This window comes from Phodopus roborovskii, unplaced genomic scaffold (genome assembly GCF_943737965.1).
Source record: "Phodopus roborovskii unplaced genomic scaffold, PHOROB, whole genome shotgun sequence".
NCBI lineage: Eukaryota > Metazoa > Chordata > Mammalia > Rodentia > Cricetidae > Phodopus > Phodopus roborovskii.
In genome coordinates this window covers 104,561-132,421 of record NW_026126149.1, presented here as the reverse complement: position 1 = coordinate 132,421, position 27,861 = coordinate 104,561, and the positions used below count along the sequence as shown (strand labels likewise).

Sequence of the window (27,861 nt, the reverse complement as noted above, 5' to 3'; positions counted from 1 at the left end):
CCAAAACAACCCTATACAATAAAAGAATTTCAGGAGGCATCACCATTCCTGACTTTAAGCTCTACTACAGAGCTATAGTTCTGAAAATAGCCTGGTATTGGCATAAAAATAGACAGGAAGACCAATGGAATCGAATTGAAAATCCTGATATTAACTCACACGCCTATGAACACCTGGTTTTCAACAAAACAGCTAATAGAATACAATGGGGCGAAGACAGCATCTTCAACAAATGGTGCTGGCACAATTGAATGAGGGTGTGTAGAAGACTGCAAATAGACCCATGTCTGTGGCCATGCACAAAACTCAAGTCCAAATGTAGAGGGAGAGGGAGAGACACATCCCCCATGGAGGGTTACTCCCTTAATCTAGAGACAGGAGAGAAGCCCTAGTCCCTACTTCACAGGACCTGTCAGATCTACATGACCCCAACTGGATGGCATTCCCCTACATATGGAATTGGGGTGGGGGGATGGGAGTGTAGGGTGGTTAGAGTGCATTGAGAGGGCAGAGAGGGTAAAAGGGACTGAGGGAGAGAGAGAGGGAGGGAAGGAGGGAGGGGGAAAGAAGGGAGGGAGGGAGGGAGAGGGAACTGGGATCGACATGTAAAATAATAAATTAAATTTTAAAAAATGCTTTGACTCCAAAATTTAAGTTCAAGGACATGTTACTGGGGAAAAGGATTTCTATTTTTGTTTCCACAGAAAATGACAAGATGTGGATTCCTCGCAGACTAATGTGGTACCGACATTCTATTGGCCTAAACCCACATCCAAACAGATTTCGCTGCTGAATGTCTCGAATACAAATGACTATGAATAATAAGTGACAAAAAAAAAAATCCCACGAGGAAATTCATGGGGGGAAACTACAAATGTAGAGAATTTTGGAAGCTGTAATTTGGAGCTCCTTGCGTTCTCCAAAGAGCCAGGTGCCAAGGATCCGGACATCGATTCTCTTCTAGAGTATCACCACCTGGAGAAGGGAGGACTTAGCGTGGACCCTCACGGACTAGCAGATAAGAACAACAAGGACGACAAAAGTACCACAGGGAAACTCTCAAAGTAAATAAACCGAAACAGAACCATTTTAATTTCCTGCAGTCCCGGTCTCTTGCTTCTTTGGACTATTCCATTTACTATCTGAGCTGTGTTTTCCCTCGGGGTCCGCGATCCTTTTGCTTCCCAGAACGACGACACTTTTGCGGTTAATCGTCGTGCCTTACGGCTACACTTTCCTACCTTACGGCTCCCGGGCATCCTGGGATATCCCCGGGACAGAAGGCGGCTTCCTCGATTTCGGACACATACCATCCGCTTGCAAGCAGAGCTTGCTAGATAGAGGTCTGTATGTCTGTGGGGGTCATTCTCACATCGAAAAGCCAACTGCTCTGTGTTTTAAATTTCCTTTTTTCCATTTCTTTGACTTTTTTTTTTTTCATTTTACATTCCCACCACACTTCTCCCGCTCCTGCGGCCCCCTCCCACCCCCTCTCCGCCTCCGGTTCCCTTTCACCGCCGCCCCCCTAGTCCACTCCTTCTCATGGCCAAGGGCTCATGAGGTTGGGGCATGACCCGGTCACTCCCTTGCCTTAAGACTGAGCATGGCATCCCTCCCACCCTAAGGAATGCGCGCCAACAAGCTAGGTCATGTGCCACTTTGTATCGTGGTCCTGCTGCCAGGGGCCCCTCTGATCTTCCAAACCTCACAACTGTCCCCCACACATGGAGGACAAAGTTCGGTCCCATGGACTGTACACAGTTGTAGGTCTAGAGATCGTGAGTTTCCACGAGCTTGGTTCAGACGTCTCCATTGTGCTCCTCACCTCCCTTGCTCAAAGTGGGTATTGGAAGTAACGCAAAGGATAACCGCACTAAGGACCAGAGAAACTAGGGCCACCCTGGGAAGAGAAATTAGGTGAGATCTACGGGGTAAACCGGGCGAGAGGGTGGTGAGGAGGAGGCGAGGGGGATGAGAACCGGAGGAATGAGGTGGCCTGGGCGGGGAGGGATTCGGTGGAAGAGCAGTGAAAGAGATGTCTTCACAGAGAGAGCCACTATGGGCTTAGGGAGAAACCTGGTGCCGGGGTAACTGCCAAGAGTCCACACGGAGGAGGCCAGCTGAGACTCCTAGCAACAGTAGAGAGGATGCCTGCCCTGGCCAACTCCTGTAATCAGATTGGAGAACACCCCAGATAACATCATAGTGCCCTTATTCAGTAATTGATGGAGCCAGATGCAAAGGTCCACAGCCAAGAACCAGGCCAAGCCCTGGGAATCCAGGTGTTTTCTATTTCTTATAGCCACATGCTGGTCAGGTTTGCTTGCTTGCTTTGACATCTCTGAAGACAGTATGGATTGTGGTTATTTAGCTTGTCTTAAGTATCTTTGTTCTCATTAGGAACTCTCAAAGTGGAAGGAAAATGATGCAGATAAGCAGACAGACCAGATATGGACAGGCCTAGAATGCATTATTATAAAGGGGAGGGCCCACAAACTGTTGGATGGATGAAGGGTGAGTACATTTACAGGAGCTAGGGGGAAGGGATGGTCCATATGTCAGTGGGTAGCTATCAGGAAGTTAAAGCTTTCATGGGTGTGTGGTTTAACTTGGAGCAGTGTGAGTTGTGTTTGATGTCCGGGCAAGTTGGCTCTGCAAAATGATCAGGCTTGGGCCACCCAATATTTTAGGGCTAGTAGCTAATTGTCCTTGTTGTTTATTAGAAACAAGCTTTTATTACATGTCAATCTCAGTTACCTCTCCCTCCCGCCCCCCACAAACTCCCTCTCCCATCCCCTTTCTGCTCCCCAGGGAGTTTGAGGCCATGCTTGGGGCATCCTCAAAGTCTGTCAGATCATTTGGAGCAGTGCCTAGGCCCTCCCCCATGTGTCTACGGCGGAGGGAGTATCCTTCTATGTGGAATGGGCTCCCAAAGTCCATTCATATACTAAGGATGAATAGTGATGGACTGCCAGAGGCCCCATAGACTGCCCAGTCCTCCTAATTGACACCCACATTCAGGCGGTCTGGGTCGGTCCTATACTGCTTGCCCAGGTTGCTCACGTCAGCAGTTTCTGTGGGTTCCTCCAGTTTGGTCTTGACCCTTTTGCTTATCAACACTCCCCCTCTGCAACTGGATGCCAGGAATTCAGCTCAATGTTTAGCTGTGAGTATCTGTCTGCTTCCATCAGCTACTGGATGAAGGCTCTAGGATGAAATATAAGGTACTCATCAATCTCGTTATCAGGGAAAGGCATTCAAGGTAGCCTCTCCACTATTGCTTAGATTGTTCATTGTGGTTATCCTTGTAGATCTCTGGTCATTCCCATAGTGCCAAAATTTCTCTTAAAACCTATAATGGCTACCTCTGTCGTGGTATCATTTTTCTAGCTCTCCTCTATTCTTCCCCCAACTCAATCTCCCTGCTCCTTCAGGTCCTCCTTTGTCCTCTTCTCCCTTTCTCTTTCTACTAACTTCCTCTCCCCTTCTCCCCTGCTCCCAATTTGCTCAAGAGATCTTGTCCCTTTTCCCCTCCTCCAGGTTACCATGTATGTCTCTCTTAGGGTCCTCCTTTAATCCTAGCTTCTCTGGCGGTGTGGATTAGAGGCTGGTGATCCTTTGCTCTATGTCTAAAATCCATATATGAGTGAGTACATTCCATGTTTGTCTTTTGTGACTGCGTGGCCTCACTCGGGAAGGTTTCTTCTAGTTCCATCCATTTGCCTGCTAATTTCAAGATTCCATTGTTTTTTCTTCTGCTGAGTAGTTCCCCATTGTGTAAATGTGCCACTTTTTTTTTTTCCATTTTTCAGTTGAGGGGCATCTAGGTTGCTTACAGTTTCTGGCGATTACAAATAATGCTGCTATGAACATAGATGAACAGATGTCCTTGTATGAATGTGCATCACTGGGTATATGCCTAAGAGTGGGGTTGCTGGATCTTGTGTTAAAGTGATTCCCCACTTTCCTGAGGAACCGCCATACTGATTTCCAAAGTGGCTGTGTGAGTTTGCACTCCCATCATCAATGGAGGAGTGTTCCCCTTTCTCCACATCCTCTCCGGCATAAACTGTCAGTGGTGTTTGTATTTTGACCGTTCAACTGGAATATTACATTTCAGAGTTGGTTTGATTTTCATTTCTTTGATGGCTAAAGAGGTTGAGTACTTTCTTAAGTGTCTTTCAGCCATTTTAGATTCCTCTATTGAGAATAATCTATTTAGTTCACTACCCCACTTTTTAATTGGATTATTTTGTGTTTTTATAACTACCTTCTTGAGTTCTTATATGTTTCGGAGATCAGCCCTCTGTCAGATGTGGAGTTGGTGAAGATCTTTTCCCATTCCATGGGCTGCTGTTTTGTCTTGTTGACTGTGTCCTTTGCCTTACAGAAGCTTCTCAGTTTTCGGGAGGTCCCATTTATTAATTGTTAATCTTAGTGTCTGTGCTACTGCTGTTATTTTCAGAAAGCAGTCATTTGTACCAGTTCCTTCAAGGGTACCTCCCACTTTCTCTTCAAAGAGGTTCAGTGTGGCTGGATTTATGCTGAGGTCTTTGATACATTGACTTAAGTTTGTGCATGATGATAGATATGGATCTCTCTGCAGTCTTCTACACACAAGTATCCAGTTTTACCAACACCATTTGTTAAAGATGCTTTCTTTTTTCCATTGTATAATTTTAATTTCTTTGTCAAAAGTCAGGTGTTCCAAGGTGTATGGGATACTATCAGGGTTTTCAATTTGATTCCATTGGCCTGTCTATTTTTTTGTGACAATACCAAGCAGATTTCTTGACTATAGCTCTATATTAGAGGTTGAAGTCAGGGATGGAGATGCCTCCTGAAGTTCCTTTATTTTACAGGATTGTTTTGGCTATCCTGGGCCTTTTGTTTTTCCGTATAAATTCGAGTATTGTTCTTTTGAGTTCAGAGAGGAATTGTGCTGGGATTTTCATGGGGCTTGAATTGAAACTGTAGATTGCTTTTGGCAAAATGCCAATTTTACTACCTTGATCCTACCTAACCAAGTGCATGGGAGACCTTTCCATTTTCTGGTATCTTCTTTAATTTCTTTCTTTAAAGACTCAAATTTCTTGCTACACAGGCCTTTCACTTGTTTGGTTAGTGTTACACCAACATATTTTGTTGTTTGTGGCTATTGTAAAGGGTGATGTTTCTCTGATTTTTTTTCTCTGCCTCTTTATTGTCTGTATATAGTAGGGCTACTGATTTTTTTTTTTAGTTAATCTTGTATCCTGCCACTTTGCTGAAGGTGTTTTTCAGCTGTATGAGTTCCATGGTAGTGTTTTTCCCGTCAGTTGGGTAAACAATCATGTCATCTACAAATAGCAAAAGGTTGACTTGTTCCTTTCTAATTTGTTTCCGCTTGATCTACTTTTTTGTTTTTGTTTTTTTTGTTTTTTGTTTTTTTTTTTTTTTTTTGTTTTTTGTGTTTGTTTGTTTTTAGCTAGAACTTCAAGTACAATATTGAAGAGATATGGAGAGAGAGGACAGCTTTGTCTTGTTCCTGATTTTAAAGGAATCGCCTTAAGCTTCTCTCCGTTCAATTTGATGTTGGCTGTTGGTTTACCATAGATTGCTTTTATTATGTTTAGGTATGTTCCTGTTATCCCTGATTTCTCCAAGATTCTGTCTAAGGCTTTTTCAGCATCTAGTGAAATGATCGTGTTGTTTTTCTTTTTCAGTTTGTTTATATGGTGGGTCACATTGATAGATTTTCATTTGTCAAACCATCTTTGCATCCCTGGGATGAAGCCTACTTGATCATGGTGTATGATTTCTCTGATGTGTTCTTGGATTCGATTTGCCAGAATTTTATTGAGTATTTTTGCATCAATGTTCATGAGGAATATTGATCTATAGTTCTATTTCTTAGTTGTGTCTTTGTGTGCCTTGGGTACCAAAATAATTGTAGCCTCGTAAAAAGAGTTTGGAAATGACCCTTCTGCTTCTATCGCGTAGAACAATTGAGGAGTATTAGTATTAGCTCTTCTCTGTATTTCTGGTACAGTTCTGCACTGGAACCATCTAGCCCTGGGCTTTTTTTGGTTTGAAGATTTTTGATGACTACTTCTATTTCATTAGGGGTTATACGTCTGTTTAAATTACTTATGTGTTCTTGATTTAATTTTGGTATGTGATATCTATCCAGATAATTGTCCATTTCCATTGAATTTTCAAATTTTGTGGAGTATAGGTTTTCCAAGTATGACCTAATGATTCTCTGGATTTCTTCAGTGTCTGTTGTTATGTCCCCCTTTTCATTTTTTGTTAATTCACATGATCGGTCTCAGCCTTTTGGTGACTTTGAATAAAGGTCTGTCTCTCTTGTTTTCAACAAGAACCAACTCTTTCTTACATTGATTCATTGTGTTGTTATCCTAGTTTCTACTTTATAGATTTCAACCCTCAATCTGATTATTTCCCGGTGTCCACTCCTCCTGGGTGAGCTTGCTTGTTTTCCTTGTAGGGCTTTCAGTTGTGCTGTTAATTCTCTAATGTGACTATTCTCCAGTTTCTTCATGTGGACACTTAGTGCTATGAACTTTGCTCTTAGTTCTGCTTTCAGAGTGTCCCATCAGTTTGGGTAAGCTGTGTCTTTGTTCTTATTGAATTCTAGGACGTCTTTAATTTCTTTATTTCTTCCCTGAAACAGGAATGGTGTAACGGAGCATTGTTCAGTTCCCATGTAGTGTTTCTGCAATTTATGGTGTTATTGAATTCTAACTTGAAAGCATGGTGGTTTGATCAGATAAAGGGGATATTCCTCTGTGTGTGTGTCTGTGTGTGTGTGTGTGTGTGTGTGTGTGTGTGTGTGTGTGTGTTGACGTTTACTATGTTGTGGAGTATGCAGTCCATTTTAGAGAATGTTCCATGGGGCACTGAGAAGAAGGTGTATTCTTTTATGTTTGGATGGAATGTTTTATAGATATCTATTAAACCCATTTGGGTCCTGTTAGTTCTTTTGTTTCTTTGTTAAGTTTCTGTCTGGTGGTCTTCTCTCATGGTGAGAGTGGGCTGTGGAAGTCTCCCACTATAATTGTATACAGTTTTATGTGAGATTTGTGTTTTAGTAATGTTTCTTTTATAAATATGGGTGCCTTTATGCTGGTGGCATAGATGTTTAGAATTGAGACTTCATCCTGATGCATTTTTCTGTGATGAATATGAAATGACCTTCTTAATATCTTTTGATTGATTTCATTTGAAGTCTAATTAGTTAGATATTAGGATAGATATACCAGTTTGTTTCTTGGCTCCATTTGATTGGAAAATCTTTTCCCCACCCTTTACTCTGAGGTAACATTTGTCTGTAAGGAGTACGGTTTTTCCTCCCGCCACTGGTCTGGTCCCACCGCCGCGCCAGCCACAAATAATGCACAGAGACTCTGTATTAGATATAATTCTGTTGGCCCAGTACTAGTTTCTTATCGGCTAGCTCTGTCTTAATTATTAACCCATTTCTATGTATTTCCACGTGGTCTTACCAGAGAGAGGTTCGTGGCGGTTCTGCCTCCTCCAGACTCTCCATCTTGACTCCCTTTCTACTTCCTCTCTCCTCCTTGTCTCCTAGTCCCTCCTATCTTCCTTTCCTATTGGCCAACAGTGCTTTATTCATTAACCAGTATGAGAAACATATATACATAATGACATCTCCCATCATTTTTCATTAAAGTTCAGGTGTGTTTCTTGTGTGCAACAGAAGAATGGATTCTGTCTTCATTAGCCTGTGTCTTTTTATAGGGGAGTTAAGACCATTATTATTGAGGGAAATTAAGGACCATTGATGTTAATTCTTGTTTGTTTTGAATTTGTTCTTGTTGGTGGTGGTATTGTGTAGATTTACCCCTTTTTTTTCTTTTGGCTGTTGGTAAAGTGGGATTATCTATGGCCTGTGTTTTTGTGAGTGTAGTTAACTGTATGAGGTTGGAGATTTCCATCAAGAATTTCTATAGGGATGGATTAGTTGATAGGTATTGTTTAAATCTGGTTTTGTCATAGAATATCTTGTTATCTCCATCTATAGTCATTGAAAGCTTTGCTGGTTACAGTAGTGTGGTCTGGCATACTTGGTCTCTTAGTTTTGATCGAATATCTATCCAGTGGGTGCAAGCAGGTCCAATACTCCAATGGGTCTCAGGATGGGTGCAGACACATCTGAAAGCTTCCCTCTCCTGGTGGGTTGAGGCAGGGCTTGCACTGAGATGTCACAAACTGGATGGCTTGATCCTCCTGGGGCGAATCAACTTGCTTCTCCCCTGAGCCGGGGCAGGACTAGCACAGCGATGTCAACAGACTCTACATTGCTTGGGCCACTGGGGCTAGGGAACCTGCCCACAGTCACCATGCCAGGAGATCCAAATGAGGGCAAGCAGAAGTCAGGCCTGACACAGGGGCCCATGCTCACCCCTTCCCTGAGTAGGCGGCAGGGCTACCAAGATGTCAGCAGATTCTGGATTGCTTCACCATCTGGGGGTGAATTGAGGATAGTTTATAATACAATTTTGATTTCCCTTTTATATTTCATTTATTTTTTTGGTGGGTGGTCAGAGTGTCTGTTGTCTTACATTCTGAGTTCTGATGGTAACTTAAGGGAATTGATTCTCTCCTTCGACTAACTATGCCTTGGGAGTTGAACTCATGTTAATTATTTAGCTTGTTTTAAGTTTAGTTTGCATTAGGAGCTATCAAAGTGTTAATCACTATTATTTGCTGACCCATCTCAACGTGCCTACAATGTGTAGGTACGTACCTGTCAAAAATTCTTATCATATATTTTCTTACGGAAGGGAAATAGAATAGATACTTAATGGTTGTAGGTATGTGGAATGGGAGGATCCAATGAGGAGAGGAAGGGAGATAGGAATGAGGGAGGAAATACAGGAGAGACAGCTAAAATTAAGCGCCATTTGAGGAGTTGTTGGGAAGCTTAATGCAATAGAAGCTTCCATATGTATGTATGTATGTATGTATGTATGTATGTATGTATGTGTATGTATATATACATATATACACACACATATATGTATACATACATACATATATACATATCTATGTGTGTGTGTGTGTGTGAATCTAAATGAAGCTGTCAACTAATTGGAGCAACATATCCCCAACTGGATATCTCTTGTCGTCAAATAAAGCTTCAAGTATTGGGGTTACATCTAAATGAGTTGTTGGCCAAAGGGTTGCCATGGGAACCCCAAAGAACCCAGGCAGTTGCTAAGACAAAAGGTTGCCATTCTCAAACTGACAGCAAGGCCCCATTGCTGAAGACAACATTTACCCAACTCATTGAACATGGAGAAGTTGAGTTGGTGCCTACATAGAGCCTCGATTCATATGTTATATCATCTTTTGTACAGGAAGGTACTCTGCATGATAGCAAAAGAGAAATTTAAGTACCAACCCAGCCACAAACCCTTTGATCTACAGTGGTGTACTGCCTGCAAAATATGCTAGCGCAATGCTGGCACAAAGCTTATGGAGGGCGTCAACCAATATCTCATTTAACTTAAGGTCCACTCCACAAGATGGAACTCCTAACAGATAGTGCTTGGACGATCAAGAACCTGAAACTGGATAGCCCAGGAACCTGGTGTAAGACCAAATACAACTGGTCATTTAAAAAAAAAAAAAGCTAGTGATAAAATGGTATCATGATATACTCATACACCGTGGTAATTTGAATGAAAATAGCACTCATGGCGGCCCAGGAACCGCAAGGAGGGAGGAAGCTCAGCTCTGCTGCTGCCTTTGCACAGATCCTGGCCACGTCCACAGGGAGGGATAAGAGGTGACCTTCTGGAGTGGGGCAGAGTGCGCCTGGACCAGGCACTGCTCAGGTGCCGAGGAGATCGGGAAGCCCTTCACGGGTGCCCTGGATTGGAGCAACTCTCAAAAGGCTCTGTGCAGCTACTTTCCCCAGTATGGTGAGGTCGTGGATTGTGTCATCATGAAAGATAAAACCACCAACCAGTCCCAAAGTTTTGGGTTTGTCGGATTTAAAGACCTCAATTGTGTAGGGACAGTGCTGGCCGGCAGACCACACACCCTGGATGGCCGGAATATTGACCTGAAGCCATGCATACCTGGGGGATGCAGCCAGAGAGAACTCAGCCCAAGGAAGGCTGGAAAAGACCCAGGAGCGACAGCAGCAAATCCAACAAGATCTTGGTGAGGGGCATTCCCCACAACTACAGCAAGACAGAGCTCAGGGAGTACTTCAAGAAGTTCGGAGTGGTCACCGAGGTGGTCATGATATATGACACAGAGAAGAAGCGGCCTCGAGGTTTTGGATTTATTACTTTCGAGGGCGAACAATCAGTGGACCAGGCTGTTAACATGCATTGTCAAGACGTCATGGGCAAAAAAAAGTGGAGGTTAAACGGGCTGAACCTCGGGAGAGCAAAAACCAAGCAGCAGGACAGCCAGGAGGCAGCCAGTTGGGCAGGCCCTTGGCAACCCAGTGCAGCCAATGGCTGGGCAGCCCAGCCCCCACCCACATGGCAGCAAGGAATGTGGATGCCAGCAGGACAGGCCATTGGTGGCTATGGCCCAGCCCCTGCGGGTGGAGGAGCCCCGCCTCCACCCCCTCGCTTTAAATCCTTCATTGAATCCACACCACTGGAAGGCTTCCCCTCCTCCCCCCTCGGCCACAGGGCTTCCCACGGGGCTTTGGTGCCTCACCTGCCTCCACCTCCCCATCAATTCGCCCCTCCAGGGATTCTTCCTCCACCTGCCACCCCTTGGGCTGCCCCACTGGCCTTCCTGCCACCTCTATCGCAGGCTGGCCCCTACATGAGCAAACCCCCAACTGCACAGCCGGACCTCCCCTATGGTCAGTATGGTTCCGGGCAGGACTTGAGCGGCTTCGGCCAGGGCTTCTCCGACCCTAGCCAGTAGCCTTTCTCCTACCCGGGCCCCTCAGTGCCCTGCTGGTGGCAGTGGCTACAGTTCCAGGCAGAACCACATAGTGCAGGGTTTCCGTCACTAGGGGCGCTAGCCAGGGGGATGGCGCCAGGGCAGGATTCTGGACTGGTGAACTTGTGACAATCACATACTCGGGACCACTCGACCTGGGGGAGGGGGCCAGCGGAGGCCACTTCTGGACTGAGGTTATGAATATATTTCTTTCTCTGACCCATCAGCACAATAAAAACATGTCACTGACTGGTTAAACAAAAAAAAAAAAAAAAAGGAAAGAAAGAAAAGAAGAAAATAGCCCTCATGTGCTCATTGGCTGATTGCCAGGGAGTGGTCCTATTTGAAAAGACTAGGAGGTCTGGCCCTGAGTCACTGGGAATGGGCTTTGAGGTTTCTAAAGCCCATGCCAAGCTCTGAGTCTTGCTTTCTCTCTCGCTTGTGGACCAGGACTTAGCTCTCAGCTACATCTTCAGGACCATGTGAGCCGCCATGCTCCCTGACATGATAATGGACTAACGCCTCTGACACTGTAAGCAAGGCCCCTCCAAAGGCTTGCTTTTATAAGTTACCTTGGCCATGTTGCATCTTCCCTGCTGTTCGGCTGAAGGGTAATAACTAAGACACAAAAGGAATCCCATGACTCGACATCATGCAAAGAGTGAGAGACCTTGGAACACTCTGCCCTAACTGAGAGGCTTCCATCAAAGCCCTCCCCGCAGAGCTCTGAGAATGCGGAAGAGGAGGCAAAAAGAATGCCAGAGCCAGAGGTACCCAGACAACAAGACCCTCTAAGTCACGTGCTCAGAAACTGGGACAGGTGCTTTGGCAGCGGTGTTTGCAACTGATTAGACATAGCCCTGTGGAGGTCAAATGACTCTGGAGGTTTGGGAAGCACCTGTCATTCCCACTGTGAACTCTGTCTCTTATTTTGGTACCCAGATGTGTGCTCTTGGCCGTTCTTGTAGCTATGTGTTTGCGGGCGGCCGACTCTAACCCTCTGAATTGCAGAGAATGAAAAATAAAATGGGTACAGGCAATAACGCGCTCATTTTTATTTTATTTATTTTTATTATCTATTTTTGTCCAGAAGCAGATGTTTAATTTAAAAACCACAAACATACAGGAGCACTCTTATCAGCAAATACACTGAACAAAAAAAAAAAAAAAAAAAAAAAAAGGAAAAGAAAAAAAAAAAACCTTTATTTCTTTCTTTCTTTTTGCTTTCTTTCTTTTTCTATGCCTCAAACCACTAGTTTTTACAAATAGGAACAAATAGGTTCAGAATCACCCCTGAAAACTTTACAGAAACATTAAGTAGAGGACTAACATGAAGTACAGGACTCGCTGAAAAAGGCTGCAATATGCCAGGTGGTGGTGACACACGCCTTTCAACCCAGCACTCGGGAGGCCAAGGCAGGTGGATCTCTGAGGCCAGCCTGGTGTCCTGAGTTGTAGGACAGCCTCCAAAGCTACAACAGAGAAACCCTGTTTCAGGAAAATAAAAAAAAACAAACAGGTCTGCAACAGGGTACCTTTTGTTATGTGCAGGTGTGTGGTAGTTTTCAAAGTTCTGGGTACTGAAGCCAGGACCTTGCCTATGCTAACAAAGTTTTATACCACCAAGCCCAGGCCTGAAGTTCGGCCTTTAAGGATAGATTCTGGTTCAACTCCAGACTTCCCTCAGGCTCATGACTCTCTTGCCTTGGCTTCTTGAGTGTTTGGAATGTAGGTGTGCACAACCAATCTTGGCCAAGTTTGTCTGTCTGCTGAGACATTTCACTGTGTAGTTTGGCTGACCTAAACTACCTGGTAGACAACCAGGATTGCCTCAAACCCAGACAAAACTACCTATCTATGTCCTACAGTGTGTGCAACCATACCCTGCCTAAGTATTCTTGAAAACATCTTGGTTAACACTGATAGTTCCTTCCAGGCTGAGGAACCTGGGTTTTGGTTTTTTTTTTTTTTTTTTTTTTTGTTTTGTTTTGTTTTGTTTTTTTGTCTTTGTTTATGTTAGAAGCTTTCCTGGGAGTAAAGAACTTGGCTCCTGGCTTCCTGATTTCTCGAACATCTTTGTTGGTTTGTTTGTCTGTTTGTTTGTTTGTTTCTTCCCTGGGGTCATAGGCTCTAAAGTTCCCAGGGTCTCTGTAGTTCCTTTTCTTGCCCTGATATTTATTCAGATCTGGCCTCTTTTTTGGAGGTTTTTTTTTTTTTTCCCCTGTGACATTTTCTTGCATCTTTGTTTTCTTTATTTGGTATTTCTCCTGTTGGTACCAGTTGTGGAATTGTTTCTTCACACTCGTCTGTCCCTTCAGGTTGTGCTTTTACTTTGCCAGTCTTTTTCTTCTGGGGTCCTGGGGCCTTCACTGGAGTACTGTTGGGTGGCACATGCTAAGTCACCTTGAGTTAGAAGGGACACATCCGTCTTGGACATTTTCCTTAACATTCTGCTTTCCTTCTTCAACTTTTCTTTCTCAGGCTTCATTTTTTTTTTTTATTCCGTTCTCCTCATGCTACGTTTGAAGGATAAGGTGTTTTCATCCTGACACCTGACAAATAAGGAAAAGATGGGAAGGGAAATGGACGTGTCAGTTTTCAGGAATGGAAGCTTCACGCTTTGCCATTTCTCAGGTACTTTCTCTGAAAGCACTTCTGAGACAGCCAGGATGTTTCCAACAATATGCTGAGTCTCCATTCAAGTATGACCTATACTCACAGTACCGCAAGAACCCTGCTTGGAGGTGTTAAGACGGTCCCTGTGATACATTGGTCAATCTCTTTGGACCGATTCTTGGCCAGAAGGTTCACAGTTACTGGAAATCTCTTCTTCTGATAGAAATGCCTTTCTATGTCTGTGGGGAAAGGCCTTCCAATTCTTAATCAGTAATGATTATGATATCACAGCTACCCAGGTGGTGGAGCTTATATAGGCCTTATATTCTGTTTTGAAAGTTTTAAGAGGGATAATCCGAGAGACATTAACACCATGCTATTCCAAATTCTTTTTATAGAAACGCTCTGTTTGTTCAGGTGATTGACATTTGACTTGTGACGAATCTGATAGGCTACTGTGAGGCAAAGACACTCGACATGCAGTTCTGTCCCTGGAATTTACCATACTACCGCCATTAAAAATAAATTCCCAATCAAAAGTAACTTTTTTTTTTTTCTTGACTTGGAGTGTACAAACAGAACATCTATCAGCTTTTTATTCTGCTCTTGGTCCAGATATTCCAGAGTGGCCAGGACTGCTTGCATCCAGGTCTCAGTGTTGGCTCAGTGAAGGCCAACACATCCTTACAGCTAGGAATATCTACACATGCCGAAAAATTGCGTTTTTAAAAACCAAGAGGAAATGCAAACTAGATAATATGAGGCAGAAATGGTTTTCTGGCATTCCTGTCCTTATTATTTTTTCAAGGCACGAAGGGAGGGTACACGGTTCTCCTGGACAAAGACGTCGCTCTAGCGCCCCCAAGAGGAAATCGGTTCTGTATATTCTGTTCCATTGAATCTCCGTTAAAATGAGGCCTAAGGATACGAAAAACTGGAAATGTAGAGAATTGTGGAAGCTGTAATTTGGAGCTCCTTGCGTTCTCCAAAGAGCCAGGTGCCAAGGATCCGGACATCGATTCTCTTCTAGAGTATCACCACCTGGAGAAGGGAGGACTTAGCGTGGACCCTCACGGACTAGCAGATAAGAACAACAAGGACGACAAAAGTACCACAGGGAAACTCTCAAAGTAAATAAACCGAAACAGAACCATTTTAATTTCCTGCAGTCCCGGTCTCTTGCTTCTTTGGACTATTCCATTTACTATCTGAGCTGTGTTTTCCCTCGGGGTCCGCGATCCTTTTGTTTCCCAGAACGACGACACTTTTGCGGTTAATCGTCGTGCCTTACGGCTACACTTTCCTACCTTACGGCTCCCGGGCATCCTGGGATATCCCCGGGACAGAAGGCGGCTTCCTCGATTTCGGACACATACCATCCGCTTGCAAGCAGAGCTTGCTAGATAGAGGTCTGTATGTCTGTGGGGGTCATTCTCACATCGAAAAGCCAACTGCTCTGTGTTTTAAATTTCCTTTTTTCCATTTCTTTGACTTTTTTTTTTTCATTTTACATTCCCACCACACTTCTCCCGCTCCTGCGGCCCCTCCCACCCCCTCTCCGCCTCCGGTTCCCTTTCACCGCCGCCCCCCTAGTCCACTCCTTCTCATGGCCAAGGGCTCATGAGGTTGGGGCATGACCCGGTCACTCCCTTGCCTTAAGACTGAGCATGGCATCCCTCCCACCCTAAGGAATGCGCGCCAACAAGCTAGGTCATGTGCCACTTTGTATCGTGGTCCTGCTGCCAGGGGCCCCTCTGATCTTCCAAACCTCACAACTGTCCCCCACACATGGAGGACAAAGTTCGGTCCCATGGACTGTACACAGTTGTAGGTCTAGAGATCGTGAGTTTCCACGAGCTTGGTTCAGACGTCTCCATTGTGCTCCTCACCTCCCTTGCTCAAAGTGGGTATTGGATTGCTCAAAGTGGGTATTGGAAGTAACGCAAAGGATAACCGCACTAAGGACCACAGAAACTAGAGCCACCCTGGGAAGAGAAATTAGGTGAGATCTACGGGGCAAACCAGGCGAGAGGGTGGTGAGGGAGGAGGCGAGGGGGATGAGAACCAGAGGAATGAGGTGGCCTGGGCGGGGAGGGACGCTGTGGAAGAGCAGTGAAAGAGATGTCTTCACAGAGAGAGCCACTATGGGCTTAGGGAGAAACCTGGTGCCGGGGTAACTGCCAAGAGTCCACACGGAGGAGGCCAGCTGAGACGCCTAGCAACAGTAGAGAGGATGCCTGCCCTGGCCAACTCCTGTAATCAGATTGGAGAACACCCCAGATAACATCATAGTGCCCTTATTCAGTAATTGATGGAGCCAGATGCAAAGGTCCACAGCCAAGAACCAGGCCAAGCCCTGGGAATCCAGATGTTTTCTATTTCTTATAGCCACATGCTGGTCAGGTTTGCTTGCTTGCTTTGACATCTCTGAAGACAGTATGGATTGTGGTTATTTAGCTTGTCTTAAGTATCTTTGTTCTCATTAGGAACTCTGAAAGTGGAAGGAAAATGATGCAGATAAGCAGACAGACCAGATATGGACAGGCCTAGAATGCATTATTATAAAGGGGAGGGCCCACAAACTGTTGGATGGATGAAGGGTGAGTACATTTACAGGAGCTAGGGGGAAGGGATGGTCCATATGTCAGTGGGTAGCTATCAGGAAGTTAAAGCTTTCATGGGTGTGTGGTTTAACTTGGAGCAGTGTGAGTTGTGTTTGATGTCCGGGCAAGTTGGCTCTGCAAAATGATCAGGCTTGGGCCACCCAATATTTTAGGGCTAGTAGCTAATTGTCCTTGTTGTTTATTAGAAACAAGCTTTTATTACATGTCAATCTCAGTTGCCTCTCCCTCCCACCCCCCACAAACTCCCTCTCCCATCCCCTTTCTGCTCCTCAGGGAGTTTGAGGCCATGCTTGGGGCATCCTCAAAGTCTGTCAGATCATTTGGAGCAGTGCCTAGGCCCTCCCCCATGTGTCTACGCGGAGGGAGTATCCTTCTATGTGGAATGGGCTCCCAAAGTCCATTCATATACTAAGGATGAATAGTGATGGACTGCCAGAGGCCCCATAGACTGCCCAGTCCTCCTAATTGACACCCACATTCAGGCGGTCTGGGTCGGTCCTATACTGCTTGCCCAGGTTGCTCACGTCAGCAGTTTCTGTGGGTTCCTCCAGTTTGGTCTTGACCCTTTTGCTTATCAACACTCCCCCCTCTGCAACTGGATGCCAGGAATTCAGCTCAATGTTTAGCTGTGAGTATCTGTCTGCTTCCATCAGCTACTGGATGAAGGCTCTAGGATGAAATATAAGGTACTCATCAATCTCATTATCAGGGAAAGGCATTCAAGGTAGCCTCTCCATTATTGCTTAGATTGTTCATTGTGGTTATCCTTGTAGATCTCTGGTCATTCCCATAGTGCCAAAATTTCTCTTAAAACCTATAATGGCTACCTCTGTCGTGGTATCATTTTTCTAGCTCTCCTCTATTCTTCCCCCAACTCAATCTCCCTGCTCCTTCAGGTCCTCCTTTGTCCTCCTCTTCTCCCTTTCTCTTTCTACTAACTTCCTCTCCCCTTCTCCCCTGCTCCCAATTTGCTCAAGAGATCTTGTCCCTTTTCCCCTCCTCCAGGTTACCATGTATGTCTCTCTTAGGGTCCTCCTTTAATCCTAGCTTCTCTGGCAGTGTGGATTAGAGGCTGGTGATCCTTTGCTCTATGTCTAAAATCCATATATGAGTGAGTACATTCCATGTTTGTCTTTTGTGACTGCGTGGCCTCACTCGGGAAGGTTTCTACTAGTTCCATCCATTTGCCTGCTAATTTCAAGATTCCATTGTTTTTTCTTCTGCTGAGTAGTTCCCCATTGTGTAAATGTGCCACTTTTTTTTTTTTTTTTTCCATTTTTCAGTTGAGGGGCATCTAAGGTTGCTTACAGTTTCTGGCGATTACAAATAATGCTGCTATGAACATAGATGAACAGATGTCCTTGTATGAATGTGCGTCACTGGGTATATGCCTAAGAGTGGTGTTGCTGGATCTTGTGTTAAAGTGATTCCCCACTTTCCTGAGGAACCGCCATACTGATTTCCAAAGTGGCTGTGTGAGTTTGCACTCCCATCATCAATGGAGGAGTGTTCCCCTTTCTCCACATCCTCTCCGGCATAAACTGTCAGTGGTGTTTGTATTTTGACCATTCAACTGGAATATTACATTTCAGAGTTGGTTTGATTTTCATTTCTTTGATGGCTAAAGAGGTTGAGTACTTTCTTAAGTGTCTTTCAGCCATTTTAGATTCCTCTATTGAGAATAATCTATTTAGTTCACTACCCCACTTTTTAATTGGATTATTTGGTGTTTTTATAACTACCTTCTTGAGTTCTTATATATTTCGGAGATCAGCCCTCTGTCAGATGTGGAGTTGGTGAAGATCTTTTCCCATTCCATGGGCTGCTGTTTTGTCTTGTTGACTGTGTCCTTTGCCTTACAGAAGCTTCTCAGTTTCGGGAGGTCCCATTTATTAATTGTTAATCTTAGTGTCTGTGCTACTGCTGTTATTTTCAGAAAGCAGTCATTTGTACCAGTTCCTTCAAGGGTACCTCCCACTTTCTCTTCAAAGAGGTTCAGTGTGGCTGGATTTATGCTGAGGTCTTTGATACATTGACTTAAGTTTGTGCATGATGATAGATATGGATCTCTCTGCAGTATCCAGTTTTACCAACACCATTTGTTAAAGATGCTTTCTTTTTTCCATTGTATAATTTTAATTTCTTTGTCAAAAGTCAGGTGTTCCAAGGTGTATGGGATACTATCAGGGTTTTCAATTTGATTCCATTGGCCTGTCTATTTTTTTGTGACAATACCAAGCAGATTTCTTGACTATAGCTCTATATTAGAGGTTGAAGTCAGGGATGGAGATGCCTCCTGAAGTTCCTTTATTTTACAGGATTGTTTTGGCTATCCTGGGCCTTTTGTTTTTCCGTATAAATTCGAGTATTGTTCTTTTGAGTTCAGAGAGGAATTGTGCTGGGATTTTCATGGGGCTTGAATTGAAACTGTAGATTGCTTTTGGCAAAATGCCAATTTTACTACCTTGATCCTACCTAACCAAGTGCATGGGAGACCTTTCCATTTTCTGGTATCTTCTTTAATTTCTTTCTTTAAAGACTCAAATTTCTTGCTACACAGGCCTTTCACTTGTTTGGTTAGTGTTACACCAACATATTTTGTTGTTTGTGGCTATTGTAAAGGGTGATGTTTCTCTGATTTTTTTTTCTCTGCCTCTTTATTGTCTGTATATAGTAGGGCTACTGATTTTTTTTTTTAGTTAATCTTGTATCCTGCCACTTTGCTGAAGGTGTTTTTCAGCTGTATGAGTTCCATGGTAGTGTTTTTCCCGTCAGTTGGGTAAACAATCATGTCATCTACAAATAGCAAAAGGTTGACTTGTTCCTTTCTAATTTGTTTCCGCTTTATCTACTTTTTTGTTTTTGTTTTTTTTGTTTTTTGTTTTTTGTTTTTTTTTGTTTTTTGTGTTTGTTTGTTTTTAGCTAGAACTTCAAGTACAATATTGAAGAGATATGGAGAGAGAGGACAGCTTTGTCTTGTTCCTGATTTTAAAGGAATCGCCTTAAGCTTCTCTCCGTTCAATTTGATGTTGGCTGTTGGTTTACCATAGATTGCTTTTATTATGTTTAGGTATGTTCCTGTTATCCCTGATTTCTCCAAGATTCTGTCTAAGGCTTTTTCAGCATCTAGTGAAATGATCGTGTTGTTTTTCTTTTTCAGTTTGTTTATATGGTGGGTCACATTGATAGATTTTCATTTGTCAAACCATCTTTGCATCCCTGGGATGAAGCCTACTTGATCATGGTGTATGATTTCTCTGATGTGTTCTTGGATTCGATTTGCCAGAATTTTATTGAGTATTTTTGCATCAATGTTCATGAGGAATATTGATCTATAGTTCTATTTCTTAGTTGTGTCTTTGTGTGCCTTGGGTACCAAAATAATTGTAGCCTCGTAAAAAGAGTTTGGAAATGACCCTTCTGCTTCTATCGCGTAGAACAATTGAGGAGTATTAGTATTAGCTCTTCTCTGTATTTCTGGTACAGTTCTGCACTGGAACCATCTAGCCCTGGGCTTTTTTTGGTTTGAAGATTTTTGATGACTACTTCTATTTCATTAGGGGTTATACGTCTGTTTAAATTACTTATGTGTTCTTGATTTAATTTTGGTATGTGATATCTATCCAGATAATTGTCCATTTCCATTGAATTTTCAAATTTTGTGGAGTATAGGTTTTCCAAGTATGACCTAATGATTCTCTGGATTTCTTCAGTGTCTGTTGTTATGTCCCCCTTTTCATTTTTTGTTAATTCACATGATCGGTCTCAGCCTTTTGGTGACTTTGAATAAAGGTCTGTCTCTCTTGTTTTCAACAAGAACCAACTCTTTCTTACATTGATTCATTGTGTTGTTATCCTAGTTTCTACTTTATAGATTTCAACCCTCAATCTGATTATTTCCCGGTGTCCACTCCTCCTGGGTGAGCTTGCTTGTTTTCCTTGTAGGGCTTTCAGTTGTGCTGTTAATTCTCTAATGTGACTATTCTCCAGTTTCTTCATGTGGACACTTAGTGCTATGAACTTTGCTCTTAGTTCTGCTTTCAGAGTGTCCCATCAGTTTGGGTAAGCTGTGTCTTTGTTCTTATTGAATTCTAGGACGTCTTTAATTTCTTTATTTCTTCCCTGAAACAGGAATGGTGTAACGGAGCATTGTTCAGTTCCCATGTAGTGTTTCTGCAATTTATGGTGTTATTGAATTCTAACTTGAAAGCATGGTGGTTTGATCAGATAAAGGGGGTATTCCTGTGTGTGTGTGTGTGTGTGTGTGTGTGTGTGTGTGTTGACGTTTACTATGTTGTGGAGTATGCAGTCCATTTTAGAGAATGTTCCATTGGGGCACTGAGAAGAAGGTGTATTCTTTTATGTTTGGATGGAATGTTTTATAGATATCTATTAAACCCATTTGGGTCCTGTTAGTTCTTTTGTTTCTTTGTTAAGTTTCTGTCTGGTGGTCTTCTCTCATGGTGAGAGTGGGCTGTGGAAGTCTCCCACTATAATTGTATACAGTTTTATGTGAGATTTGTGTTTTAGTAATGTTTCTTTTATAAATATGGGTGCCTTTATGCTGGTGGCATAGATGTTTAGAATTGAGACTTCATCCTGATGCATTTTTCTGTGATGAATATGAAATGACCTTCTTAATATCTTTTGATTGATTTCATTTGAAGTCTAATTAGTTAGATATTAGGATAGATATACCAGTTTGTTTCTTGGCTCCATTTGATTGGAAAATCTTTTCCCCACCCTTTACTCTGAGGTAACATTTGTCTGTAAGGAGTACGGTTTTTCCTCCCGCCACTGGTCTGGTCCCACCGCCGCGCCAGCCACAAATAATGCACAGAGACTCTGTATTAGATATAATTCTGTTGGCCCAGTACTAGTTTCTTATCGGCTAGCTCTGTCTTAATTATTAACCCATTTCTATGTATTTCCACGTGGTCTTACCAGAGAGAGGTTCGTGGCGGTTCTGCCTCCTCCAGACTCTCCATCTTGACTCCCTTTCTACTTCCTCTCTCCTCCTTGTCTCCTAGTCCCTCCTATCTTCCTTTCCTATTGGCCAACAGTGCTTTATTCATTAACCAGTATGAGAAACATATATACATAATGACATCTCCCATCATTTTTCATTAAAGTTCAGGTGTGTTTCTTGTATGCAACAGAAGAATGGATTCTGTCTTCATTAGCCTGTGTCTTTTTATAGGGGAGTTAAGACCATTATTATTGAGGGAAATTAAGGACCATTGATGTTAATTCTTGTTTGTTTTGAATTTGTTCTTGTTGGTGGTGGTATTGTGTAGATTTACCCCTTTTTTTTCTCTTTGGCTGTTGGTAAAGTGGGATTATCTATGGCCTGTGTTTTTGTGAGTGTAGTTAACTGTATGAGGTTGGAGATTTCCATCAAGAATTTCTATAGGGATGGATTAGTTGATAGGTATTGTTTAAATCTGGTTTTGTCATAGAATATCTTGTTATCTCCATCTATAGTCATTGAAAGCTTTGCTGGTTACAGTAGTGTGGTCTGGCATACTTGGTCTCTTAGTTTTGATCGAATATCTATCCAGTGGGTGCAAGCAGGTCCAATACTCCAATGGGTCTCAGGATGGGTGCAGACACATCTGAAAGCTTCCCTCTCCTGGTGGGTTGAGGCAGGGCTTGCACTGAGATGTCACAAACTGGATGGCTTGATCCTCCTGGGGCGAATCAACTTGCTTCTCCCCTGAGCCGGGGCAGGACTAGCACAGCGATGTCAACAGACTCTACATTGCTTGGGCCACTGGGGCTAGGGAACCTGCCCACAGTCACCATGCCAGGAGATCCAAATGAGGGCAAGCAGAAGTCAGGCCTGACACAGGGGCCCATGCTCACCCCTTCCCTGAGTAGGCGGCAGGGCTACCAAGATGTCAGCAGATTCTGGATTGCTTCACCATCTGGGGGTGAATTGAGGATAGTTTATAATACAATTTTGATTTCCCTTTTATATTTCATTTATTTTTTTGGTGGGTGGTCAGAGTGTCTGTTGTCTTACATTCTGAGTTCTGATGGTAACTTAAGGGAATTGATTCTCTCCTTCGACTAACTATGCCTTGGGAGTTGAACTCATGTTAATTATTTAGCTTGTTTTAAGTTTAGTTTGCATTAGGAGCTATCAAAGTGTTAATCACTATTATTTGCTGACCCATCTCAACGTGCCTACAATGTGTAGGTACGTACCTGTCAAAAATTCTTATCATATATTTTCTTACGGAAGGGAAATAGAATAGATACTTAATGGTTGTAGGTATGTGGAATGGGAGGATCCAATGAGGAGAGGAAGGGAGATAGGAATGAGGGAGGAAATACAGGAGAGACAGCTAAAATTAAGCGCCATTTGAGGAGTTGTTGGGAAGCTTAATGCAATAGAAGCTTCCATATGTATGTATGTATGTATGTATGTATGTATGTATGTATGTGTATGTATATATACATATATACACACACATATATGTATACATACATACATATATACATATCTATGTGTGTGTGTGTGTGTAATCTAAATGAAGCTGTCAACTAATTGGAGCAACATATCCCCAACTGGATATCTCTTGTCGTCAAATAAAGCTTCAAGTATTGGGGTTACATCTAAATGAGTTGTTGGCCAAAGGGTTGCCATGGGAACCCCAAAGAACCCAGGCAGTTGCTAAGACAAAAGGTTGCCATTCTCAAACTGACAGCAAGGCCCCATTGCTGAAGACAACATTTACCCAACTCATTGAACATGGAGAAGTTGAGTTGGTGCCTACATAGAGCCTCGATTCATATGTTATATCATCTTTTGTACAGGAAGGTACTCTGCATGATAGCAAAAGAGAAATTTAAGTACCAACCCAGCCACAAACCCTTTGATCTACAGTGGTGTACTGCCTGCAAAATATGCTAGCGCAATGCTGGCACAAAGCTTATGGAGGGCGTCAACCAATATCTCATTTAACTTAAGGTCCACTCCACAAGATGGAACTCCTAACAGATAGTGCTTGGACGATCAAGAACCTGAAACTGGATAGCCCAGGAACCTGGTGTAAGACCAAATACAACTGGTCATTTAAAAAAAAAAAAGCTAGTGATAAAATGGTATCATGATATACTCATACACCGTGGTAATTTGAATGAAAATAGCACTCATGGCGGCCCAGGAACCGCAAGGAGGGAGGAAGCTCAGCTCTGCTGCTGCCTTTGCACAGATCCTGGCCACGTCCACAGGGGAGGGATAAGAGGTGACCTTCTGGAGTGGGGCAGAGTGCGCCTGGACCAGGCACTGCTCAGGTGCCGAGGAGATCGGGAAGCCCTTCACGGGTGCCCTGGATTGGAGCAACTCTCAAAAGGCTCTGTGCAGCTACTTTCCCCAGTATGGTGAGGTCGTGGATTGTGTCATCATGAAAGATAAAACCACCAACCAGTCCCAAAGTTTTGGGTTTGTCGGATTTAAAGACCTCAATTGTGTAGGGACAGTGCTGGCCGGCAGACCACACACCCTGGATGGCCGGAATATTGACCTGAAGCCATGCATACCTGGGGGATGCAGCCAGAGAGAACTCAGCCCAAGGAAGGCTGGAAAAGACCCAGGAGCGACAGCAGCAAATCCAACAAGATCTTGGTGAGGGGCATTCCCCACAACTACAGCAAGACAGAGCTCAGGGAGTACTTCAAGAAGTTCGGAGTGGTCACCGAGGTGGTCATGATATATGACACAGAGAAGAAGCGGCCTCGAGGTTTTGGATTTATTACTTTCGAGGGCGAACAATCAGTGGACCAGGCTGTTAACATGCATTGTCAAGACGTCATGGGCAAAAAAAAGTGGAGGTTAAACGGGCTGAACCTCGGGAGAGCAAAAACCAAGCAGCAGGACAGCCAGGAGGCAGCCAGTTGGGCAGGCCCTTGGCAACCCAGTGCAGCCAATGGCTGGGCAGCCCAGCCCCCACCCACATGGCAGCAAGGAATGTGGATGCCAGCAGGACAGGCCATTGGTGGCTATGGCCCAGCCCCTGCGGGTGGAGGAGCCCCGCCTCCACCCCCTCGCTTTAAATCCTTCATTGAATCCACACCACTGGAAGGCTTCCCCCTCCTCCCCCCTCGGCCACAGGGCTTCCCACGGGGGCTTTGGTGCCTCACCTGCCTCCACCTCCCCATCAATTCGCCCCTCCAGGGATTCTTCCTCCACCTGCCACCCCTTGGGCTGCCCCACTGGCCTTCCTGCCACCTCTATCGCAGGCTGGCCCCTACATGAGCAAACCCCCAACTGCACAGCCGGACCTCCCCTATGGTCAGTATGGTTCCGGGCAGGACTTGAGCGGCTTCGGCCAGGGCTTCTCCGACCCTAGCCAGTAGCCTCCTTCCTCCTACCCGGGACCCTCAGTGCCCTGCTGGTGGCAGTGGCTACAGTTCCAGGCAGAACCACATAGTGCAGGGTTTCCGTCACTAGGGGCGCTAGCCAGGGGGATGGCGCCAGGGCAGGATTCTGGACTGGTGAACTTGTGACAATCACATACTCGGGACCACTCGACCTGGGGGAGGGGGCCAGCGGAGGCCACTTCTGGACTGAGGTTATGAATATATTTCTTTTCTCTGACCCATCAGCACAATAAAAACATGTCACTGACTGGTTAAACAAAAAAAAAAAAAAAAGGAAAGAAAGAAAAGAAGAAAATAGCCCTCATGTGCTCATTGGCTGATTGCCAGGGAGTGGTCCTATTTGAAAAGACTAGGAGGTCTGGCCCTGAGTCACTGGGAATGGGCTTTGAGGTTTCTAAAGCCCATGCCAAGCTCTGAGTCTTGCTTTCTCTCTCTGCTTGTGGACCAGGACTTAGCTCTCAGCTACATCTTCAGGACCATGTGAGCCGCCATGCTCCCTGACATGATAATGGACTAACGCCTCTGACACTGTAAGCAAGGCCCCCTCCAAAGGCTTGCTTTTATAAGTTACCTTGGCCATGTTGCATCTTCCCTGCTGTTCGGCTGAAGGGTAATAACTAAGACACAAAAGGAATCCCATGACTCGACATCATGCAAAGAGTGAGAGACCTTGGAACACTCTGCCCTAACTGAGAGGCTTCCATCAAAGCCCTCCCCGCAGAGCTCTGAGAATGCGGAAGAGGAGGCAAAAAGAATGCCAGAGCCAGAGGTACCCAGACAACAAGACCCTCTAAGTCACGTGCTCAGAAACTGGGACAGGTGCTTTGGCAGCGGTGTTTGCAACTGATTAGACATAGCCCTGTGGAGGTCAAATGACTCTGGAGGTTTGGGAAGCACCTGTCATTCCCACTGTGAACTCTGTCTCTTATTTTGGTACCCAGATGTGTGCTCTTGGCCGTTCTTGTAGCTATGTGTTTGCGGGCGGCCGACTCTAACCCTCTGAATTGCAGAGAATGAAAAATAAAATGGGTACAGGCAATAACGCGCTCATTTTTATTTTATTTATTTTTATTATCTATTTTTGTCCAGAAGCAGATGTTTAATTTAAAAACCACAAACATACAGGAGCACTCTTATCAGCAAATACACTGAACAAAAAAAAAAAAAAAAAAAAAAGAAAGAAAAGAAAAGAAAAAAAAACCTTTATTTCTTTCTTTCTTTTTGCTTTCTTTCTTTTTCTATGCCTCAAACCACTAGTTTTTACAAATAGGAACAAATAGGTTCAGAATCACCCCTGAAAACTTTACAGAAACATTAAGTAGAGGACTAACATGAAGTACAGGACTCGCTGAAAAAGGCTGCAATATGCCAGGTGGTGGTGACACACGCCTTTCAACCCAGCACTCGGGAGGCCAAGGCAGGTGGATCTCTGAGGCCAGCCTGGTGTCCTGAGTTGTAGGACAGCCTCCAAAGCTACAACAGAGAAACCCTGTTTCAGGAAAATAAAAAAAAACAAACAGGTCTGCAACAGGGTACCTTTTGTTATGTGCAGGTGTGTGGTAGTTTTCAAAGTTCTGGGTACTGAAGCCAGGACCTTGCCTATGCTAACAAAGTTTTATACCACCAAGCCCAGGCCTGAAGTTCGGCCTTTAAGGATAGATTCTGGTTCAACTCCAGACTTCCCTCAGGCTCATGACTCTCTTGCCTTGGCTTCTTGAGTGTTTGGAATGTAGGTGTGCACAACCAATCTTGGCCAAGTTTGTCTGTCTGCTGAGACATTTCACTGTGTAGTTTGGCTGACCTAAACTACCTGGTAGACAACCAGGATTGCCTCAAACCCAGACAAAACTACCTATCTATGTCCTACAGTGTGTGCAACCATACCCTGCCTAAGTATTCTTGAAAACATCTTGGTTAACACTGATAGTTCCTTCAGGCTGAGGAACCTGGGTTTTGGTTTTTTTTTTTTTTTTTTTTTTTTTTGTTTTGTTTTGTTTTGTTTTTTTGTCTTTGTTTATGTTAGAAGCTTTCCTGGGAGTAAAGAACTTGGCTCCTGGCTTCCTGATTTCTCGAACATCTTTGTTGGTTTGTTTGTCTGTTTGTTTGTTTGTTTCTTCCCTGGGGTCATAGGCTCTAAAGTTCCCAGGGTCTCTGTAGTTCCTTTTCTTGCCCTGATATTTATTCAGATCTGGCCTCTTTTTTGGAGGTTTTTTTTTTTTCCCCTGTGACATTTTCTTGCATCTTTGTTTTCTTTATTTGGTATTTCTCCTGTTGGTACCAGTTGTGGAATTGTTTCTTCACACTCGTCTGTCCCTTCAGGTTGTGCTTTTACTTTGCCAGTCTTTTTCTTCTGGGGTCCTGGGGCCTTCACTGGAGTACTGTTGGGTGGCACATGCTAAGTCACCTTGAGTTAGAAGGGACACATCCGTCTTGGACATTTTCCTTAACATTCTGCTTTCCTTCTTCAACTTTTCTTTCTCAGGCTTCATTTTTTTTTCTTTATTCCGTTCTCCTCATGCTACGTTTGAAGGATAAGGTGTTTTCATCCTGACACCTGACAAATAAGGAAAAGATGGGAAGGGAAATGGACGTGTCAGTTTTCAGGAATGGAAGCTTCACGCTTTGCCATTTCTCAGGTACTTTCTCTGAAAGCACTTCTGAGACAGCCAGGATGTTTCCAACAATATGCTGAGTCTCCATTCAAGTATGACCTATACTCACAGTACCGCAAGAACCCTGCTTGGAGGTGTTAAGACGGTCCCTGTGATACATTGGTCAATCTCTTTGGACCGATTCTTGGCCAGAAGGTTCACAGTTACTGGAAATCTCTTCTTCTGATAGAAATGCCTTTCTATGTCTGTGGGGAAAGGCCTTCCAATTCTTAATCAGTAATGATTATGATATCACAGCTACCCAGGTGGTGGAGCTTATATAGGCCTTATATTCTGTTTTGAAAGTTTTAAGAGGGATAATCCGAGAGACATTAACACCATGCTATTCCAAATTCTTTTTATAGAAACGCTCTGTTTGTTCAGGTGATTGACATTTGACTTGTGACGAATCTGATAGGCTACTGTGAGGCAAAGACACTCGACATGCAGTTCTGTCCCTGGAATTTACCATACTACCGCCATTAAAAATAAATTCCCAATCAAAAGTAACTTTTTTTTTTTTTTCTTGACTTGGAGTGTACAAACAGAACATCTATCAGCTTTTTATTCTGCTCTTGGTCCAGATATTCCAGAGTGGCCAGGACTGCTTGCATCCAGGTCTCAGTGTTGGCTCAGTG

The 27,861-nt window shown here is 43.9% G+C and overlaps 4 pseudogenes; 2 read left to right on the top strand and 2 right to left on the bottom strand.

Moving 5' to 3' along the window:
* Positions 1–925: 925 nt before the first annotated feature.
* LOC127218526 (DAZ-associated protein 1-like) lies at positions 926–11,017 on the top strand (annotated as a pseudogene).
* Positions 11,018–12,947: 1,930 nt separating this feature from the next.
* LOC127218525 (ribosomal L1 domain-containing protein 1-like) lies at positions 12,948–14,939 on the bottom strand (annotated as a pseudogene).
* Positions 14,940–21,927: 6,988 nt separating this feature from the next.
* Positions 21,928–24,642, top strand: LOC127218524 (DAZ-associated protein 1-like; annotated as a pseudogene).
* A 2,108-nt stretch (positions 24,643–26,750) lies between these two features.
* LOC127218523 (ribosomal L1 domain-containing protein 1-like) lies at positions 26,751–27,837 on the bottom strand (annotated as a pseudogene).
* Between the last annotated feature and the right edge of the window lie 24 nt (positions 27,838–27,861).